Source organism: Elephas maximus, chromosome 8 (assembly GCF_024166365.1).
Source record: "Elephas maximus indicus isolate mEleMax1 chromosome 8, mEleMax1 primary haplotype, whole genome shotgun sequence".
Taxonomy (NCBI): Eukaryota; Metazoa; Chordata; class Mammalia; order Proboscidea; family Elephantidae; genus Elephas; species Elephas maximus.
In genome coordinates this window covers 15227312-15247562 of record NC_064826.1, presented here as the reverse complement: position 1 = coordinate 15247562, position 20251 = coordinate 15227312, and positions in this window count along the sequence as shown.

The following is a 20251-nucleotide window of genomic DNA, read 5'->3' as shown; positions in this document are numbered from 1 at the left end:
TAAGCAATGACTATTTACTGATTATTCTTGTTTCTCCTAGAATTGAACATTCAATTAATACACAGCGGCTATTTTTGGTTTTTGTAAAAGATATCGCAATGGCTTTGAGTTTCCAATGTCTCAGTAACATTAAACATCGTAAACGTTATAAACGTCCATCTCTAGACATTGCCTGAGGTGCGACTTTTTGTACAGCTCTGTTGGTTTCTGCTGGAGCTTTGCACTTCCACATCCAAACACATCTGGCTCACTTGTTAAACTGTTGGCCATGGGCCCAACACCTTAACTGGGCATGTGCTCTTCCTCATCCCATTTTTCGTGTCTGTTCTTTTGCTCTGTGAGATTCATCCATGTTGTTACTTTTATCAGCAGTTCATTTATTTATTTTAATGAGTAGCATTTCATGTTACAAACATTTCTCAATTTGTTTATGTGTTCATTGGGTTGTCTCTAGGTTTTGAGGCTATTATGAATAAAGCTGCTACGTGCATTCACCTACAACTTGTTCTATGGATGTATGTTTTTTATTTCTTTTTGGTAAATACTTAGTAATAGAATTGCTGAATCTGTAGAGTAGGTACATGTTCAATTGTATAAGAAAAAGTCAAATCTTCTTCTAAGTGGTTATACTACTTTATATTCTCGTCAGTCACATATACTCCACATCTTTACCAACTCTTAATATTGTCTTCTTTAATTTTAGCCATTGGGTGTGAGGTAGTGTTTCATCCTTTTTCATTGTTTTAATTTTCATTTTTTCTACCGGCTACTGATTTTGAGCCACTTTTTACATGCTTAGGTCACAAAGATTTTCTTCCACATTTTCTTCTAGAAGCTTTATAATTTGGGCTTTATGTTTAGGTCTATGATCCATTTCAAAATATTTTTTGTGTATAGTATAAGATAGAAGTTAAGGTTTATTTATTTTTTTCCAGATGGCTATCCAGTTGATCCAGCACTATTTGTTGAAAAGACAATCCTTTCTCTAAGTTGCCCCCTTGGCACCTTTGCCAACAATCAATTACCATATATGGCCAGGTCCATTTCTGGACTCTATATTCTGTTTTGCCAATCTCCTTACTTATTCTTATGCCAGTACTGCACTGTCTTGATTACTGTAGCTTTATAGAAAGTCATGAAATCAGGTAATGAAAGTCCTCTAACTCTCTTTTTTTCCCAAAGAGTATTCTGGCTGTTCTAGGTTCTTCATCTTCCCATATACACTTTAGAATCAACCCATTAATTTCTATTTAAAAAACTACTGGAATTCTGTTTAAGCCTGTGTTGAATTTATAGGTTAACTTGGGGAGAATTTTCATCTTAACATGAACCTTTCAGTCCAAGAGCATGGTATATCACTCTGTTTATTCAGGTCTTTAATTCCCCTCAGCAACATTTTGTAGTGTTCAGTATAGAAATCCTGTGTGTTTTCCTAGGTGTTTCAAGGTTATTGAAAATGAAAATTTTTAAATTTAATTTTCCTGTTGTTTGTTCCTAGTTTATAGAAATACAAATGATTTTGTATATTGAATTTGATCTTAAAAAAAAGTTTTATTGAGGTTTTTGGTGAAAGTTTACACAGCAAGTAAGGTTCTCATCTGACAATTTCTGCACAAATTGTTCAGCGACATTAGTTACGTTGATCATGGTGTGCCAGGATTCTCTGTAATTGTGCTCTGTTTGTTCCATTTCTAGTGCTCTAGTTTCCCTGCCCCCTTATCTTCTCATCTTTGCTTTTGAGTAATTGTTGACCTTTTGGTTTCATACTGATGGTTTTAAGTAGAGCACTAATTTTATGCTTTATTTTGTGTGCCACCCTGCTATTTCACAAAGGTGATCTCAGAGATAGGCTCAGTTCTAGGTTTAAAGAGTATCTCAGGGTGATGGTCTCAGAGAGTCCCCTGTTCTCTACTGCTCCAGTTTGTCTGGGTTTTTTTTTTTTTTAAATAAGAATTTGAATTATGCTCCACATTTTTCTCACATTCTGTCTGGGACCACCTATTGTGACCCCGATCAGGACAATCAGTGGTGGTAGCTGGGCACCATCTAGGTCTTCTGGTCTCAGGGTGGATGTGACTTGTGTAGACTTGTTTCTTCTCTGAGCTTTTGGTTCCCTTCTTATTGTTTTGCTCCTAGTGAGTAAAGACCTGTAGTTGTGTCTTAGATGGCTGCTTGCAAGCTTTTAAGAGCTCAGATGCTACTCACTTCACTAGGATGCAGACCATAATTTTTGTGAACAATGTTATGCAATTGACTGAGATGTCCCATGAGACTATGGTCCCAAGTTTTCAAATCCAGAAAACCAATCATGGAAAGTATTTGGTTATGTAAGTGGGGTATCTATATTTGTGTCTTCAGTGAATATATGTGTCTGCACCCACATATTTGTATTTACATGTACATATAGATACTTCTATCTGTTCTCACCTATGTACACAACTGTACTTACCTGTATACCAATATGCCTATACCCATCCATAGGTGCTCAAACACTTGTTTTTACTTTGGTTGTGCTGTGTTCACTACATCCACATATGATGCCACTTTTCCCATCACCAGAAACAAGTCTCTGTGATTGAAAGCATACTTTCCCCTCTCCATTCCCTCCCTGGTTATCACCACTGAACACTGGTCTCTCTCTATATTCTTGTTATCTTATAAAAGAGGGGTCATACAATATATGTCCTTATATGCTTGATTTATTTCACTTAGCCCTCCAGGTCCATCCAGGTTATGTTTCTCAGACTCATCATTATTCTTTATAGTTGCATAGTATTCCATTGTATGTATGTACCACAATTTTGCTTATCCATTCATCTGTTGATGAATATTTCTATTGTTTCCATTTACTTGCTATTGTGAATAAAGCAGCAATGAACATAGGCATGCATATGTCTGTTTGTATCATTATTTTTAGGTCTCTATGAATCAGAATCGACTCAACAGCAACAGGTTTGGGTTTTTTTTTTTTTGGTTAGGGTATATACCTAAGAATGAGATTGCTCAAGGGGCTCTGGTGGTGTAGTGGTTTAGAGCTTGGCTGCTAACCAAAAGGCCAGCTATTTGAATCTGCCAGCCACTCCTGGGAAACCCTATGGCGCAGTTCTACTTTGCCCTATAGGGTTGCTATGAGTCGGAATTGACTCAATGGCAATGGTTTTTTTCAGGGATTGCTAGATCATAGGGTAGTTCTACTTCTAGTTTTTTGAGAACGTGCCATACCATTTTCCATAGTGGTTGTACTATTTTACAGTCCCACCAACAATGGATAGGGGTTTCAATTTCTCCACATCCTCACCAACATTTGTTATCGTTTTTTTTGTTGGTGCCATTTTAGCCAGGGTAAGATGGTATCTCATTGCACATTTGATTTGCATCTCTCTAATGGCTAATGATCATGAACATCTTTTCATATATTTGTTGGCTGTTTGGATGTCCTCTCTGGTGAAGGTCTTGTCATGTCCTTTGTCCATCTTGTGATTGGGTTGTCTTTTTGTTGTTGAGTTGTTGCAGTTTTCTATAGATTTTAGAGATTAGACCCTTATTGGATAAGTAGTTTCCAAAGATTTTTTTCCCAGTCTGTAGGCTGTCTATTTATTCTTTTAATAAAGTATTTTGATAAGCATAAGTTTTAAATTTTTATGAGGTCCCATTTATCTATTTTGTTTTCTATTCTTGCATTTGTTATGTTGTTCTATTTTTACAAAAGATTAGGTCCCGTAGTTTTCTCCCAGGGATTTTATGGTTTTAGGTTTAACATTTAGGTCTTTGATTCATTTTGAGTTAGTTTTTGTGTATGACGTGAGGGTATGGGTCCTGTTTTATTTTTCTGCAGGTGGATATTCAGTTTTGCCAGCATTTATTAGACAGACTGTTTCTGCTTCACTGAATGGACATTGCCTCCCTTGTTGAAAATCAGCTATCCAGAGATGGCGAGGTTTAATTCTGAGCTCTCAGTTCTATTCCACTGGTCCCTGTGTCTATTGTTTTGATTACAGTGGCTGTATAAAATGTTTTGATATTGGGGAGTTTGAGGCCTCCTGCTTTGTTCTTTTTCCTCAGTACTGCTTTGGCTATTCAGGGATCCTTTCCTTTCCACATGAAGTTGGTCATTAGTTTTCCCATTTCAGTAAAGAATGTTGTTGGGATTTGTATCAGGATTACATTGTATCTGTAGATCACTTCAGGTAGAACTGACATTTTCTCTAATTATCTTCCAATCCATGAGCATGGGATGTCTTTCCATTTTTGTAGGTCTCTTTTAGTCTCTTGCCTTGGAAATCCTATGGGACAGTTATACTCTTTCTGTGGGGTTGCTATGAGTCAGAATGGACTTGACAGCAATAGGTTTGGTTTTTTGGTTTTAGTCTCTTGTAGTGTTTTGTAATTTTCATTGTATAAGTCTGTTATGTTCTCAGTTAATTCCAAGCATTTTATCCTTTTGAGGGGTATTGTAAATGGTATTGTTTTCTTGATTTCTTTTTCAGAGTAGTCTTTGTTAGTGTAGAGGAACCTAAGTGATCTTTGTGTGTTGATCTTATACCCTGAAACGTTGCTAAATTCTTCTGTTAGTTCCAGCAGTTTTCTTGTGGAATCTTTAAGGTCTTCTGTGTATAGGATCGGAAACGCTGGTGGCGTAGTGGTTAAGTGCTATGGTTGCTAACCAAGAGGTTGGCAATTCAAATCCACCAGGTGTTCCTTGGAAGCTCTCTGGGGCAGTTCTACTCTGTCCTATAAGGTTGCTATGAGTTGGAATAGACTTGACGGCAGTGGGTTTGGTTTTTTGGTTTGGTGTATAGGATCACGTCATCTGCAAATAGAGAGATAGTTTTACTTCTTCCTTTCTGATTTGGATACCTTTTATTTCTCTTGTTTTATTGCTTTGGCTAGGACTTCCAGTACAATGTTGAGTGAGAGCAGTGATAATGGGCATAGTCGTCTTGTTCCTATTCTCAAAGGGAAGGCTCTCGGCCTTTCTCTGTTGCGTATAATGTTGGCGTTGCGTATATACCCTTAGTTATTTTGAGAAATCTCCCTTCTATTCCTATTTTGCTGAGGGTTTTTATCAGGAAAGGGTGTTGAATTTCATCAAATACATTTTCTGCATCAATTGATGTGATCATATGGTTCTTTTCCTTTGTTTTATTTATGTGGTGGATTACATTGATCAATTTTCTAATGTTGAACCGCTCTTGCAATCCTGGTATGAATCCCAGTTGATCATGGTGTATGATTTTTTTGATATGTTGCTGAAGCCTGTTGGCTAGAATTTTGTTGAAAAATTTTGCCTCTATGTCCATAAGGGATATTGGTGTGTAATTTCCTTTTTTTGTGATATCTTTGCCTGGGTTATTTATCAGGGTTATGCTGGCTTCATAGAAAGAGTTTCATAGTGTTCCTTCCTCTTCCATGTTTTTGAAGACATTGAGTAGGATTGGTGTCAACTCTTATCTGAATGTTTGGTAGAATTCTCCAGTGTAACCGTCTGGCCCTGGGTGTTTTTTTCCTGGCAGTTTTTTTTTTTTTTTTAATGACATCTTTGATTGCTTCTTTTGTAATGGGTCTTTTTAAATTTTCTACCTCTCTGTCAGTTTGCATGGGCAGTGTGTTTCTAGGAATTTGTCCATTTCATCTAGGTTTTCAAATTTCTTGGAGTATAATTTTTCATAGTAATCTGTTATGATCTTTATCTCTGTTGGACAGATTGTAGTATCACCAATTTCATTTCATAATTTGGCTATTTGCCTCTTCTGGTTTTTTTCTTTTGTGAATTTAGTGAATGGTTTGTCTATTTTATCAATCCTTTCAAAGAACCAACTTCTGGTTTTGTTGATTCCTTCTATTGTTTTTCTATTTTCTATCTCATTTATTTTTGCTCTGTTCTTTACTATTTCCTTTTTTGGGGTAGCTTTCAGCATCTTTTGCTCTTCCTTTCCTACCTGTTCAAGTTATTGGTTTCAGTTAATGATTTTGGATTTTTCTTCTTTTTTAATGTAGGTGTTTATTGTTATGAATTTCCCTCTGCGTATTGCTTTTGCTGTGTCCCAAAGGTTTTGATATGTTGTGTTTTCATTTTCACTTAATTCTAGAATTTTTAATTTCACTTTTGAATTCTTCTGTGGCTCAATAGTTTTTTTAGCAGTGTATTATTTAGCTTCCATGTTTTTGGTTTTTTCCTTACTTTTCCTGTTGTTGATTTCCAGCTTCATGCCGCTATAGTCAGAGAAGATGCTTTGTATGATTTCAATCTTTTTAAATTTGTTGAGACTTATATTGTGTCCTAGCAAATGGTCTATTCTGGAAAATGATCCATGTGCCCTGGAGAAGAAGGTATGCTGTTCTGATGATAGATGGAGTGTTATACATATATTCATTAGGTCCAATTGGCTTATGATTTTATTTAAGTTCTTGATATCCTTAGTGATCTTGTTTTTATATGTTATGTCTATAATCGAAAGCGGTGTGTTGAACTCCCCTACTATTATTGTGGAATTGTCTATTTCTTCTTTCATATTAGTCAGTGTTTGTTTCATGTATTTTGGTACATTGCTGTTAGGTGCATATATATTTATAATTGTTATGTCTTCTTGCTGGATTGACCCTTTTATTATTATGTAATGTTCTTTATCTCTTGTAATAGATTTTGATTTCAAGTCTATTTTATCTGATATCAGTATAGCCACCCCTGCTGTTTTCTTTTTACTGGTTGGATAGAATATTTTTCTCTATCCTTTTATTTTTAGTCTGCTTATGTCCTTGTGTTTAAGGTGTGTTTATTGTAGACAGCAAAAAAGTGGATCAAGGTTTTCCTTTTGCATGGGGGGCATTTAGACCATTTACGTTTAAGATTGTTACTGAAAACAAAATGTCTACCTCACTGATTTTGCTCTTTGTTTTTTGAGTGTTTCATGTATTCTTTTTTTTTTTAATTCTGATTTTTCTGCTTTTGTTTGTATTTGGCTTCTTTCGTTCTTTTAATTTTTTTCATTTTTTTGATTGTACTTTAGATGAAGTTTCGCAGAGCAAACTAGCTTCTCATTAAACAATTAATATACATATCGTTTTGTGACATTGGTTGCCCAGCCCATGACATGTCAACACTCTCCCCTTCTTGGCCTTAGGGTCCCCATTACCAGCTTTCCTGTCCCCTCCTGCCTTCTTGTCCTTGCCCCTGGATTGGTGTGTCCATTTAGTCTTATTTTGTTTTATGGGCCTGTCTAATCTTTGGCTGAAGGGTGAAATTCAGGAGTGATTTCAGTGCTGAGCTAAAAGGGTGTCCAGGGGCTTTACTCTCAGGGTTTCTCCAGTCTCTGTCAGACCAGTAAGTCTGGTCTTTTTTTGTGAGTTAGAGTTGTGTTCTAAATTTTTCTCCAGCCCTGTCTAGGACCCTCTATTGTGATCCCTGTCAGAGCAGTTGGTGGTGGCAGCTGGGCACCATCTAGTTTTGCTGGACTCAGTCTGGTGGATGGTGTGGTAATTGTGATCCATTAGTCCTTTGAACTAATATTTCCCTTATGTCTTTTGTTTTCTTCACTCTCTCTTGCTCCCAAATGGGTGAGACCAGTGGGGTGTCTTAGATGACTGCTCACAAGCTTTTAAGACCCCAGACACTACTCACCAAAGTAGAATATAGGACATTTTCTTTATAAACTATGTTACGCCAGTTGAGCTAGATGTCCCTCGAGACCATGGTCCCCACAGCCTGCAGCCCAGGAATTCCATCCCTAAGGGAGTTTGGATGTGTCTATGGAGCTTCCATGACCTTGCCTTGGACAAGTTGTGCTGGCTTCCCCAGTACTGTGTACTGTTTTACCTTTCACCAAAGTTACCACTTATCTATTGTCTATTTGGTGTTTTTTCCCTCCCCTCCCCTCCTTTGCTAACCATCAAAGATTGTTTCTTTTTGTGTATAAGTCTTTTCATGAATTTTTATAGTAGTGACCTCATACAATATTTGTCCTTTTGTGATTGACTTATTTTACTCAGCATAATGCCCTCCATATTCATCCATGTTGTGAGATGCTTTGCAGATTCATCATTGTTCCTTATTTTTGCATAGTATTCCTTTGTGCGTATGTACTATAGTTTGTTTATCCATTCATCTGTTGATGGGCACCTAGGTTGTCTCCATCTTTTTGCTATTGTGAACAATGCTGCAATGAACATGGGTGTGCATATGTCTATTCATGTGACAGTTCTTATTTCTCTAGGATATATTCCTGGGAGTGGGATTGCTGGATCATACGGTATTTCTATTTCCAGCTTTCTAAGGAAGCGCCGTATCATTTTCCAAAAGGTTGTACCATTTTGCATTCCCACCAGCAGTGCATAAGAGTTTCAAACTCCCTAAGCCTCGCCAACATTTGTTATTTCCTGTTTTTTGATTCATAGCAGTAATGTCGGGGTGAGATGATATCTCATTGTGGTTTTGATTTACATTTCTCTAATGGTAAGCGATCTTGAGCATTTCCTCATGTGTCTGTTATTGGCTGCTTTCTTATGATGAGCCTTTTAGATTTCTTCCTTCTTCTGATTGTTTTTTCTGGGTGATTTCTTAGTGGTTACTGCATGCATTATATTACACAGCTTACAATTGTAATAATGTTTAACATATGAAAAGCAGTTAACATTCAACCTTAACATAATAAATCTGTTCCTGATATGATTCTCTATCCCTCATTTCTGTTGGTGTGTTTCCATTAACTTCGATATACAACCTAAATTCAGTAAGTTTACTTTGTACTTATTTCTTACAAACTAGATGTTGAATTGTTTATGAGATTTAATTATTGAGTTTATTCCTGAAAATATCATATACTTGGTCCTTATGATTGCCTGTGTTGTGTTTTTGGAGATCTCTCTCTTTTATTATTTATTTATTTTCTCCATGTATAGATACAAATATTTATTTAATGCTCTTTTCTTTCCATTTTTTTTTGAAGAATACTTGCAAAGCTGGTCTAGTAAGGGCAAATTTTTAGAGCTTCTGTTTGTCCAAATGTCTTGATTTCCTCCTCATTTTTGAATGACAATTTTGCTGGGCAAAGAATTCTTTGTTGGCAATTGTTTTCATTCAGTATTTTATATATGTTGCTTCATTGTCTGCTGGCCTCTACAATTTCTAGGAGAAATCCATGCTAAGTCTTATGAAAGACACTTGGTATGTTATACTGTGTTTTTTCCTTGCTGCTTTCAGAATCCTCTCCTTGTTTTTGGTCTATCAAGAGTTTTATTACGATATGACATGGTGTTGATCTTTCTGTGTCTCTTCTGATTGGGGTTCATTTAGCTTCCTGTAGTTGTAGTATTGGTTCTCTGTTCAGGTCTGGGAAATGCTCTGATTGTGTCTTGGAAAATGGTTTCTGTGCCTTCATTGCTGTCACAGGGCTCTGGGATTCCAATAATTCTAAAGTTAGATTTCTTAATTTAATCCCGTATTTCCATTTGGGTTTGTTCGCTTTACTTTGTTCTTTTCTCTTGAGACTTGATAAGTGCAGTTATTTTGTCTTCTAGTTCATTTATTCTATCTTCTGTCTGTTCTACTTTACTGTTGAAATGTTTCTCTTGTTTTTTCTAATTCAGTTGCTTTATTCTTCGGTTGCAGTAGTTTTCTCTCTCTTTTTTTATGTTTTAAATTTCCCTGTTGAGTTTCTCATTTTGTTTCTCTATTTGTTTCCTGATTTCTGCTAGTTTTGTGTGTGCTTTCTTTAAACATATTTAACACCGTAGTCTGAAAATTATCAATTCTTTGCATTAGTCTGGGCTTAAATAGGAGAAATTTTCTCTTCTTCATGTTTTGCTTTTGATTGGTGCTTCTCTTGTGATTTTGTGTGTTTTAGTATTTTTTGTTAACTTGGGTTATTTTGCCTTTTTTTTTCATTTTAAATTTTGATTCTGGTTTTTTGGGGAAAACTTTCTGATTGGGTGCTCTGGTGCTGTAGCAGCCAAGCACCCAATTGCCAACTGAAAGGTCGGGGCCTGTACCCAATAGCCACTCTACAGGAGAAAGATACAGGAACCCATCTCTACAAAGACTTACAGCCCTAGAAAGCCCACAAGGCAGCTCCACTCCACCCCATAAGGTTGCTATAAGTCAAAACTGGCCCAGTGGCAGTGGGCTTGGTATCTTCTCCTGAGAACCACTAGAGGGCACTCTTATCCTTAGGCTTTTTTTCAGTGCCGATTCAGGAGTTGTGAATGCTTGATCTAAGGAATTCAATATGCCTGCGTGGGCGGTGGATTTAGCTGGTCACAGGCACTGACGTAAGCAGTAAAGCTTGTCTTTCCTGTGGCGAAGGTGGGGGGCTCTCTATGTTTTTCCCTAACAGGCACCCCTTGCCCAAGCTCTCCTAGACTGTTCTGCTGTGGGCAGGGACCCAGCCCTTTCCCTCTGTGTCACCTGTCAGTCTGAAGTATTCTCCTCACCCTGCTGCCCTTGAAGTTCCTCCTGGTCCTAGTGTCCATCTGTCTTGGGCCTCAGAGAGATTCAACAGCACTCTCTTGCTGTGCCACGGCCTCCCTTCACGCCCCCAATTGCGTGGCCCTCGAACTCGCAAGGCCAATTGGCTCTGCCTTAAAAAAATTGAGCTACTTCTTCCTCAGATTATCTTCCTTTCTGTGTTCCCTATTTGAGGTATTGCCTAGTCTTGTTCCTCCTTTCCTCCACTTCTGGACTCACTCCGATTCTCCAACACCTCAGCTGCCATCTGGAGTTCTGAGACCTCAGTGTGTGCTTATTTTTATTTGTTGTTCAGTACATTAGTTGCTAGGGGAGTAAATGGGAGCATCAACTCTCTTTGCATTTTTCTCCACCTGCCTGATTCCAACACTAAGGGTGCAGCTTTCTGTCTGTCAATTTTGCTTGATTTATTTACAAACAGTTAACATTCTAAAGCAGAGAATCCTGCTGTGATTGTTGTGTTCTAATGTTTTGTAACTAAATTTGATTCCATCTATAAGCCAAAAACCAAGTACCCCGGAAGGTTTACAAATCAAGTCAGTCTCTCACACAAAAACTTATATATACTCCCAATTGCCCTCTCCCTAATGAGACAGCCTGCTCCCTCCCTCCACTCTCTCTTTTCACGTCCATTTCACCAGCTTCTGACCCCCTCTACCCTCTCATCTCCCCTCCAGGGAGGAGATGCCAACATAGTCTCAAGTGTCCACCTAATCCAAAAAGCTCACTCCTCACCAGCATCCCTCTCCAACCCATTGTCAGTCCAATCCCTGTCTGAAGAGTTGGCTTTGGGAATGGTTCCTGTCCTGGGCCAACAGAAGGTCTGGGGTCATGACCACCAGGGTCATTCTGGTCTCAGACCATTAAGTCTGGTCTTTTTATGAGAATTTGGGGTCTGCATCCCTTAATCTCCTGCTCCCTCAGAGGTTCTCTGTTGTGTTCCCTGTCAGGGCAGTCATTGGCTGTAGCCGGGCACCATCTAGCTCTTCTGGTCTCAGGCTGCTGTAGTCTCTGGTTTATGTGGCCCTTTCTGTCTCTTGGGCTCGTAATTACCTTGTGTCCTTGGTGTTCTTCAGTTTCCTTTGCTTCAGGTGGGTTGAGACCAACCGATGCATCTTAGATGGCCACTTGCTAGTGTTGAAGACCTCAGACACCACTCTCCAAAGTGGGATGCACTATGTTTTCTTAATCCAAACTTAATCCATTTTGTTATGCCAATTGACTTAGATGTCCCCTGAAACCATGGTCCCCAAGCCCCTACCCCTGCTACGCTGGCCTTCGAAGCATTCAGTTTATTCAGGAAACTTCTTTGCTTTTGGTTTAGTCCAGTTGTTCTGACCTCGCCTGTATTGTGTGTTGTCTTTCCGGTCACCTAAAGTAGTTCTTATCCACTATCTAATTAGTGAATACCCCTCTCCCACCTTCCTTCCCTCCCCACTCTCGTAACCATTAACGAATATTTTCTTCTCTGTTTAAACTATTTCTTGAGTTCTTGTAATAGTGGTCTTATACAATATTTGTCCTTTTGCAACTGGCTAATTTCACTCAGCATAATGCCTTCCAGATTCCTCCATGTTATGAAACGTTTCATAGATTCATCACTGTTCTTTATCGATGGTGAATATACCATAATTTATTCATCCATTCATCCATTGATGGGCACCTTGGTTGCTTCTATCTTTTTGCTATTGTAAACAGTGCCGCAATGAACATGGGTGTGCATATATCTGTTCGTGTAAAGGCTCTCATTTCTCTAGGATATATTCCAAGGAGTGGAATTGCTTGATCATATGGTGGTTCTATTTCTAGCTTTTTAAGGAAGGGCCAAATAGATTCCCAAAGTGGTTGTACCATTTCACATTCCCACCAGCACTGTATAAGAGTTCCAATCTCTCCACAGCCTCTCCAACATTTACTGTTTTGTGTTTTTTGGATTAATGCCAGCCTTGTTGGAGTGAGATGAAATCTCATGGTAGTTTTGATTTGCATTCCTCTAATGGCTAATGATCGTAAGCATTTCCTCAAGCATCTGTTAGCTACCTGAATGTCTCCTTTAGTGAAGTGTCTGTTCATAGCCTTTGCCCATTTTTTAATTGGGCTGTCTTTTTGTTGTTGAGTTTTTGCAGTATCATGTAGATTTTAGAGATCAGGCTCAGATCAGAAATGTCATAACGAAAAACTTTTTCCCAGTCTGTAGGTAATCTTTTTACTCTTTAGGTGAAGTCTTTGGATGAGCATAGGTATTTGATTTTTAGGAGCTCCCAGTTATCTAGTTTTTCTTCTGCATTATTAGTAATGTTTTCTATACTGTTCATGCCATGTATTAGGGCTCCTAACATTGTCCCTATTTTTTCTTCCATGATCTTTATGGATTTAGATTTTATATTTAGGTCTTTGATCCATTTTGAGCTTGTTTTTGTGCACAGAGTGAAGTATGGGTCTTGTTTCATTTTTTTTGCAAATGGGTTTCCAGTTATGCCAGCATTATTTGTTAAAAAGACTGTTCCCCATTTAACTGTTTAGGGGCCTTTGTCAAATATCAGCTGCTCATATGTGGATGGATATATGTCTGGATTCTCAATTCTGTTCCATTGGTCTATGTATCTGTTGTTGTACCAGTACCAGGCTGTTTTGACTACTATGGTGGTATAATAGGTTCTAAAATCAGGTAGAGTAAGGCCTCCCACTTTGTTCTTCTTTTTCAGTAATGCCTTATTTATCTGGGGCCTCTTTCCCTTCCATATGTAGTTGTTAATTTCTTTCTCCATCTCATTAAAGAATGTCGTTGGAATTTGGGTTGGAATTGCATTAAATCTATAGATCACTTTTGGTAGAATACACATTTTTATAATGTTAAGTCTTCCTATCCACGAGCAAGGTATGTTTTTCCACTTATGTAAGTCTCTTTTGGTTTTTTGCAGAAGTGTTTCGTAGTTTTCTTTGTGTAAGTCTTTTACATCTCTGGAAGGATTTATTCCTAAGTGTTTTATCTTCTTGGGGGCTACTGTAAATGGTATTGGCTTGGTGATTTCCTCTTCGATGTTCTTTTTGTTGGTGTACAGGGATCCAACTGATTTTTGTATGTTTATCTTGTATCCTGATACTCTGCTGAACTCTCAGTTTCAGTCATTTTCTTGAGGATTCCTTAGGATTTTCTGTGTATAAGATCATGTCATCTGCAAATAGAGATACTTTGACTTCTTCCTTGCCAATCTGGATGCCCTTTATTTCTTTATCTAGCCTAATTGCTCTGGCTAGGACTTCCAGCACAATGTTGAATAAGAGTGGTGATAAAGGGCATCCTTGTCTGTTCCTGATCTCAGTGGGAATGTTTTCAGGCTCTCTCCATTTACGGTGATGTTGGCTATTGGCTTTGTAAAAATGCCCTTTATTACGTTGAGGAATTTTCCTTCTCTTCCTATTTTGCCGAGAGTTTTTATCATAAATGGGTGTTGAACTTTGTCAAATGCTTTTTCTGCATCGATTGATAAAACCATGTGATTCTTGTCTTTTGTTTTATTTACATGATGGATTGCATTAATTGTTTTTCTAATGTTGACCACCCCTGCATACCTGGTATGAATCCCACTTGGTCATGGTGAATTATTGTTTTGATATGTTGTTGAATTCTATTGGCTAGAATTTTGTTGAGGATTTTTGCATCTAAGTTCATGAGGGATATAGGTCTATAATTTTCTTTTTTCGTACTGTCTTTACCTGGTTTTGGTATCAGGGATGTGATGGCTTCACAGAATCAGTTTGGGAGTATTCCATCCTTTTCTATGCTCTGAAATACCTTTAGTAGTAGTGGTGTTAACTCTTCCCTGAGTGTTTGGTAGAACTCTGCAGTGAAGCTGACCGGGCAAGGGCTTTTTTTGTTGGGAGTTTTTTGATTACCTTTTCAATCTCTTCTTTTGTTATGGGTCTATTTAGTTGTTCTACCTCTGTTTGTGTTAGTTTAGGTAGGTCATGTGTTTCTAGGAATTCCTCCATTTCTTCTAGGTTTTCAAATTTGTTAGAGTATAGTTTTTCATAGTAATCTGATATGATTCTTTTAATTTCAGTTGGGTCTGTTGTAATATCGCCCATATCATTTCTTATTTGGGTTATTTGCTTCCTCTCCTGTTTTTCTTTTGTCGGTTTGGCCAATGGTTTATCAATTTTGTTGATTTTTTCAAAGAGCCAGCTTTTGGTCTTGTTAATTCTTTCAATTGTTTTTCTGTTTTCTATTTCATTTAGTTCTGCTCTGATTTTTATTATTTGTTTTCTTTCGGTGCCTGAGGATTTCTTTTGTTGCTCTCTTTCTATTTGTTCAAGTTGTAGGGATAATTCTTTTATTTTGGCCCTTTCTTCCTTTTGTTTGTGTGCATTTATTGATATAAATTGACCTCTGAGCACTGCTTTCACTATGTCCCAAAGGTTTTCATAGGAAGTGTTTTCATTCTCATTGGATTCTATGAATTTCTTTATTCCATCCTTAATGTCTTCTATAATCCAATCTTTTTTAAGCAAGGTATTGTTCAGTTTCCAAGTGTTTGATTTCTTTTCCCTGCTTTTTCTGTTAGTGATTTCCACTTTTAGGGCCTTATGGTCAGAAAAGATCCTTTGTAATATTTCAATGTTTTGGATTCTGCAAAGGCTTGCTTTATGACCTAATATGTGGTCTATTCTAGAGAATGTTCCATGTGCACTAGAAAAAAAGTATACTTGGTTGCTGTTGGGTGGAGTGTTCTGTATAAGTCTATGAGGTCAAGTTGGTTGATTGTGGCATTTAGATCTTCCATCTTTATTGAGTTTCTTTCTGGATGTCCTGGCCTTCACCGAAAGTGGTGTGTTGAAGTCTCCTAATATTATTGTGGAGCTGTCTATCTCCCTTTTCAATGCTGATAGAGTTTATTTTATATATCTTGCAGCCCTGTCATTGGGTGCATAAATATTTAATATGGTTATATCTTCTTGGTATATTGTCCCTTTAATCATTATATAGTGTCCTTCCTTATCCTTTCTAATGGATATAACTTTAAAGTCTATTTTGTCAGAAATTAATATTGCCACTCCTGCTCTTTTTTGATTGTTGTTTGCTTGATATATTTTTTTCCACCCTTTGAGTTGTGGATGAGGATTTTAAACACTTGCTTTATCATAATTATCATGAAGGTCAGACTAACACAAATAACTGATAATTATCATTATATGAACCAGATATTAAACAGCCCACTTGTAGCTGCAAGCTCTGCTTGCTCTGAAGCCCAGCCCTACTTCTGTGGAGAAGGCAAGGCTGCAGACAGCTGAGGTAACCTCCAGGCTAATGCACCATCGTGGGTTTTGGGTTGCAGTAGAAAGGATGTGGTTGACTTAGCAGTTTGGCATGTCTAGGACCATAGACGACCAAGGTTAGTACCTTAGAGGTACTGAAAAGTTTATGCCACATCTTCAACATTACAGTCTGGCTAATACTTCAACACCTCAGTTGTTGTTGTTATTGTTAGTTGCTTCTGACTCATGGTGACTCTACGTGTGTAGAGTAGAACTGCTCCATAGGATTTTCAAGGCTATGACTTTTTGGGAGCAGACTGCCAGGCCCGTCTTCTAAGGTGCCTCTGGATGGGTTAAAATCACCAACTTTTGGTTATTAGTTGAGTGTTTAATTGTTTGTGCTACCCAACCCATTGCCGTCAAGTCAATTCCAACTCATAGTGACCCTATAGGACAGAGAAGAACTGCCCCATAGCATTTCCAGACTGTAATCTTTATGAAAACAGACTGCTACATTTTTCTCCTGTGGAGCCATTGGTTGGTTCAAAACGCTGACCTTTCAGTTAGCAGCTGAGTGCTTAATCACTGCACTACGAGGGCTTCAGTGCCACCCAGAGACTCCTCAACACCTCTAATAACAAGAAACTCACTTCTTCCAATAATTAGAAAAAAACTTGTTTTTAGAAAGGTCTTTTTTTTACTTCAAGCTAAAATGTGCCTTCCTGTATCTTCCACCTGTATATCTCAAAGCCGTATGTTGTGATAACACAGAACAGATGTTAACCCTATTCTTATGAAAGCCCTCCAAATATTTGATTGTATACCTATTTTATACTCAATTGATTTTGGCAAATATTACCAGTGCCTCCAATTGATACAGTTCTAAATGGATGTTTCTTTAAGTTAATCCTGGCAGCTTTTCGAGAGAGACAAGAAGGTTGAAGTACCTTAGTGGATATCGGCACATTGGTGGGGTCCTTCTGACTGAGATCCAGTCTACAGTGTCGCCAAATTAAAATTATTCATTTTCACTCAGTCACTGAGGAGTGATCTGGAGATGATCTATAGTCATCTAGTTCAGAACAAACTGATAGGTATGGTAGAATTCTAATTTACATCCCTGTTCTAAGAGATGAGGAACCCTGGTAGCACAGTGCTTAAGTGCTTGGCTGCTAACTGAAAGGTCAGTGGTTTGAACCAACCAGCTCGTTCATGGGAGAAAGATGTCACAGTCTGCTTCTGTGAAGATTTATAGCCTTGGAAACCCTATGGGGCAGTTCTACTGTGTCCTATAGAGTCACTATGCGTTGGAATTGACTCAATGGCAATAGGTGGGAGTTGTAAGAGAAACACCCACTGAGCAAGCTAGAACATGAGAGGAAGCTAGAACATGAGTATCTACTGGTCATGCATTACCTTTTCATTAGGATAGTGACATTGGGAAACTATCTGAATATTAGAAGAATAATTTAAAAAATTAAGCCTGCAGCACTTAACGTCTCACTTGAGTGTAATAGCTGAGCAAGCTGGTACATACCTGCTGGCCAAAGAGTAGATTCTCTTTTGATAGTGTTGGTGGGAGATTCTGACAAGTGCTGAATGAATGATTCTCCTTTATCAATATTCTTTATCAACTAAGAAAGTCTCCTGTCATCCCATTTCTGTATTTAGCCATATATATAATGGTTAAGAGTCTTGGCTCTGAAGTCAGTAAGTATTCACAAAGTGAAAGGCTAGACAAATAAATCCCCAATCCTTGGGATAGGATAGAGTCAGTTGCAATTTGAACAAGTAAAGTATATTTTATATTAGCGTGTTAATTTCTTAATATTTTGAGAGCATTGTCTTTCTAGACGAGATTTGTAAAAGCCATCACTCAGTCTTCTTCCTGTGAGTTAGGCAACGCTCCAGTTATCAACATTTAAACTTATATTTTATGAATAAGGAAGACTGGAGAAGAATCAATGCCTTTAAATTATGCAGTTGGCAAATAATACTGAATATACAATGGACTGCCAGAAGAATGAACAAGTCTGTCTTGGAAGAAGTACAGCCAGAATGCTCCTTATAAGCAAGGATGGCGAGACTGTATCTCACATACTTTGGACATTTTATCAGGAGGGATCAGTCCCTGGAGAAGGACATCATGCTTGGTAAGGTCAGCGAAAGAGGAAGACCCTCAACAAGATGGGTTGACACAGTGGCTGCAACAATGGGCTCAAGCATAGCAACAATTGTGAGGATGGTGCAGGATCAGGCAGTGTTTTGTTTTGTTGTATGTAGGGTCACTATGCATTGGAACCGACTCAATGGCACCTAACAACAACAAGTTAATTCTGAACTGAGATGTAGGGTTGTTGTTGTTAGCTACAATCAAATTGGTCTCAAATTATGATGACCTCATGCACAACGGAATAAATGTTGCCCATTCCTGTACTATCCCCACGATCGGTTGTGAATTGGATCAGTGTGATTTATAGGATTTTCATTGACTGATTTTTGGCAGTATATTGCCAAGTCTTTCTTCCTAGTCTGTGTTAGTCTGGAAGCACCACTAAAACCCTGCTCAGTGTCATAGAAACATGCAAACCTCTACTAATAGACATGTGGTGGCTATGCATGAAGTGAATTGGCCAGGAATTGAACCCAGTCTCCCACATGGAAGGCGAGAATTCTACCAAGGATATCCACGTTTATTAGTTTCCACTGGAGATGGTGAAGCCTATGATGTTCTCCCCATCCAACTCTATAAATGCTGTGCATAAGACTCTGTAGAATCCCTGCTTCATCCTTAGAGCGAGGGGCTTCAAAGGAGGACAGGATGGATGAGGCCAGCCTTTCTGATAAAGGTGGATGTGAGGATATCTGCTAGGATTCGAGCAGCTGGAATGTGGTAAGGAATTTCAGTCAGTGGGGAAGGCTTAGAATTGTTTCTATGAGGAATGCCTTCAGGAGTTAACTAAGGATGAAAAGAAGGACTGTTGAGCAGCTTTGAGGTCACCTCTAAAGTGGTATACTATGAATTTAGAGTTGAGACCATGTGTAGAGTTTTGTAACTTCCTTCACAAGTCTCTGGCTGCCCAGGAGAGAGTCCCAAGGTTGACTTTATGTAGCACTGGGAATTGACAAGGCAGTTAAAAACAAAGGTTTCCAGGAGGCTTGTTGGCAACAGAAGGATATTAAAGCTAAAGATCAAAGAACTCTGACCCTTAAATAGAAAGTGCTTCAGGGCTGTTGGGGAGGAAATATTTTAAAGCAGGGAGACCACTCCCCTGTCTAGGTACAACCAGGCTGGACACAATGCACCTGAGAGTAAGTACCCTGTCACCTCTCCCGCTACGTAGATTTAACCAACTAAAAAAAAAAAAAATTTTTTTTTCACTAGTTTACACTGGTATGTGACTCAAGATCTTCTTGTCCTCATTAGACCAGTATCTCTGTATTTTCTATTCCTTGTTTAATTCCACTACTCCTTGCCTCTTCAAACTTGAGGTTCCCTGTTATAAATATCCATGACCTTACCTGACTTGGTACCCAAGTTGGTGGACAGTTACTTCAGTTGGGACTGTACTGTCACCTAGTGAACCACGGTCACTTCACACATCCAGAGTGTCTAGGTTGGGAAGGAATCAAGTGAAACCAAGACAGAGTTGGAAGAGTCAGAGATAAGTATTCAAGGTCTGGAGTTTATGATAAGGTAAAGAAAAAATTACTAGGTATGAGAAAGACAGACGAGTAAGAGTTTGCAGCCTAAGAAAGTTTCAGAGTTTGAGATCTTGAAGATAGAGGAATACTCAATGCGGAGAATACCAATGAAGTGGTCATGGTTGTTGAAGCTGACATAGAGGGCAGAAGAAAAAGAAGAGCATTAAAGCTGAAGGTCAAGGAATTCAGGCAGGTTGCTGGAAGAGCCATTCACCTTCTCCACTCTAGAGAAGTGCCTCCATTTTAGAGTCCATGTTTCAGTAACATGTTTCATTTCTCACATGTCCCAGTACATTGTAAAATGTTGATTGAATTGACTTGAATGCTGAAAATATCACTGATGGTGACTGCAGAGAGTGGAGAGAAGATTACAGCTGTGAGCGTGCTGAGTATACTTTTAAATGAGATATAATTTCAAATGTTTAGCTGTCTCAAGCCAAGCAGCTATTGTCAACCTTTCAGTGACTGTTGCCAACACATCTTTCATTTAGGCAAATCTCATACCTGGTACTTTACAGTTGCATGGATATCTCTGGGCTTGTTTCCTGAAATGGGCACACTGCCCTCAGGAGTACTCTTCTCACCACCTCTGCCATTTCAAAGTCTCCTGTGAACTTTTTATAAGCAAGATTTTCATCCATTAGTTCTTATTCTGGGGTTCATGGGCTCTAGGCTTTGGGGATTCCTTGATATCAAATAAAAAATTTTGTGTTTGTGAACACTTGCTTATTTTCTCTCTCATTTTCCTTTTAAATTCTTAAAGGAATGTGTGGTCCATAGAAGAAGAAGAACCCTTGCTTTAGGCAGTTTGACTTCCTTTGATCTCAGTCA